This window comes from Dipteris shenzhenensis, chromosome 16, assembly GCF_047967505.1.
Source record: "Dipteris shenzhenensis isolate YYH24624 ecotype China chromosome 16, Dip_SZ_1.0, whole genome shotgun sequence".
NCBI lineage: Eukaryota > Viridiplantae > Streptophyta > Polypodiopsida > Gleicheniales > Dipteridaceae > Dipteris > Dipteris shenzhenensis.
The window spans coordinates 35228012-35230422 of record NC_141611.1 but is presented as its reverse complement, the minus strand read 5'-3'; the positions used below and the strand labels follow the sequence as shown (position 1 = coordinate 35230422).

At 45.1% G+C, this 2411-nt stretch overlaps 1 pseudogene; it reads right to left on the bottom strand.

Moving 5' to 3' along the window:
• Positions 1 to 565: 565 nt before the first annotated feature.
• Positions 566 to 1291, bottom strand: LOC147892886 (uncharacterized; annotated as a pseudogene).
• Between the last annotated feature and the right edge of the window lie 1120 nt (positions 1292 to 2411).

The following is a 2411-nucleotide window of genomic DNA, read 5'->3' as shown; positions in this document are numbered from 1 at the left end:
GCTCTGCCTCTCGCTCAATACAGCATGCCTCCTCTACTCGTGCCTCATCACCTGGCATGAAATCACCATATGAGAAGCATCGCGGAACACACGCTTCAACCACTGACATATCAGCACCCTCCTGCTACAGCAAAGCTCTCTGTGCCTCCTCCCTATAGTGCTCTGTCAAGACCACACGAGCAAATGGATCAATGGCCTGACAATGACCAAGATACAGATCATCCATGCCTAGTCCTCTGTATGTGGCCACATCAATGTCAGCAAAGCATACAGGGCACACTGATCGTGCCACCATGTGGTGGGTCATGCAATGGAGATGTGCGATGTGGTCGCACCCTAGTCCTGCACCCTAGTCCGAACCACCCTACGGTATCAAAATCCTCGTGACAACGGACGCAAGTGGCAGTAGGAAGCCTGGCTATGACTGGTGCATCTATGGGTGTCCTAGTCGACACATCTATAGGAGGAGCGGGGTACAAGGCCACACTTGGGTCGATCCTATGGCGAGATGGATCACGACTAATATGTCTCAACTACAAAATATAGTGCTCCGCTTGATGGTAGGCTATGCATGTTCGAATCCTCTGCTCCTCCAAATCTACCTCCAATAGTCATACACGAGACTCCATATCTTGTCGTAATAGATGTGCCTGCAATGCAAACATGTCATGTACATGGTGAGAATTAACCAAAAACCTTCAGTTCAAAACATGCAACAAAAAGATAAACTAAAATAATCAGAATAACTAACCTCGTCCCTAGACTCGGCCAACAATGCCTCCAACTCTGCAATCCATGTGTCTCAAGTCTCCAACTCATGCTGAGGCAGTGTAGATGTGGGAGGTGGTGTAGATGTGGGAGGCTCCATAGATGTGGGAGGTGGGGGAGGTGGAATTCAAAGTGATCTTGATAGGGCAAAGACCATGTCGTGCAAGGATGAGGCCACTGAATGAACATCCCCCCTAATCTGTCCAACAGCTTGCAATGCCGGTGCAAGGATAGTGTGTAACTCTGGTGCCTTGCGTCGACGCCGACGAACACCTACAGTCTGATGCTCCTGATGCCCCATCCTACCATGTCCCACTCTAGATCCTGGACGGGTACTAATGTAGTCTACCCAATGACCAAGCACAAACTCGGCGTATAGCTGCATGGCAAATGACCTAGCTATCTGACGGTTGTGAGGCAATCGACCACCATTCACAGTGAGATATCTCGGATAAATGTGTGCTACTATGACGGGGTGCCTACAACGTAAAATATAAAAGGGCAACCCTAATCGTGGTCGCATCGCCTCAGTGTGACCATCCCAAAACATATCCTCTAAGGCCTGCCTGTGAGGTGACTCACGCTCAAACAACTCTCGAATGGCTCTTCAATCCAAGCCATGACCAATGATCTCTGCCTCAGCCTATGCCTGAAAGGTACCCAAAATGTCCTCAACTGTGTCTAATCGACCTAGAGCATCAATGACTGAATCTAGACTCGCAACCGACAAAGAAGGTTGTGCTAGAGTCTGTTAACAAAACATTACAAGACAAAGAAGAGGGAGAAATTTCTAGAGCTACTTTTTATAAAATTTGGCGTGGGCGATTTTGCAATGTGAAGACTCCATCAAAGCAAATAATGTCAAAATGCAAGACATGTGATGAATTTAAAAATGTCATTGAGCATACTAAATGCGAGAAACATCAAGGAAAATATATAATATGGAGAGAATTCCATTTACGTCATGTGCAAGATGCTAGAATGGTGCACGCTTCTTGGAGGAAGGAAGCTATTTCAGATATCAGGAAGTCTATGTGCATCACCATTGATGGCATGGATCAGAATACAACAACTTTGCCTACATTCAAAAGCATCCTGCCTCCATTGGAGGGTAAATGTGGACTTAAAGCACACTTGTGTGGGGTATTAGTACACGGATTCCAACTCTTTTGTGATCTATGGATTGATTGCTTGCATGAACACGATAGTAACCAAGTAGCAACATCCATATTAAAAGCAATACGAAAGGTCAAGGATGCACATGGTCATTTACCTCACATCTTGTGATTACAGGCTGATAATTGCTGGAGAGAAAATAAGAATAGATATATTTTTGCTTTATGGTCTATGCTAGTTGGTTTGAAAATATTTGAACAAGTGGAAGTCGGCTTTGCTGGCCATACACACGAAGACATAGATCAAATATTTAGTGTTATCTCTGGAGAGTTGAAATCCAAGGATGTTTTGACAATAGATGGCATGAAACATCAAATTGGAAAAAAAATTAGAGGTTCTTGAAAGGAAGGGTCAGAAGTGGCTATCCTGGAGAGGATGGTAGAGTAGAGAGCATTCATAGAGCCACATTTGGAACGAGGAGATGATGCACTATGTGGACACATAAATCCACACTACCGCATGCATCA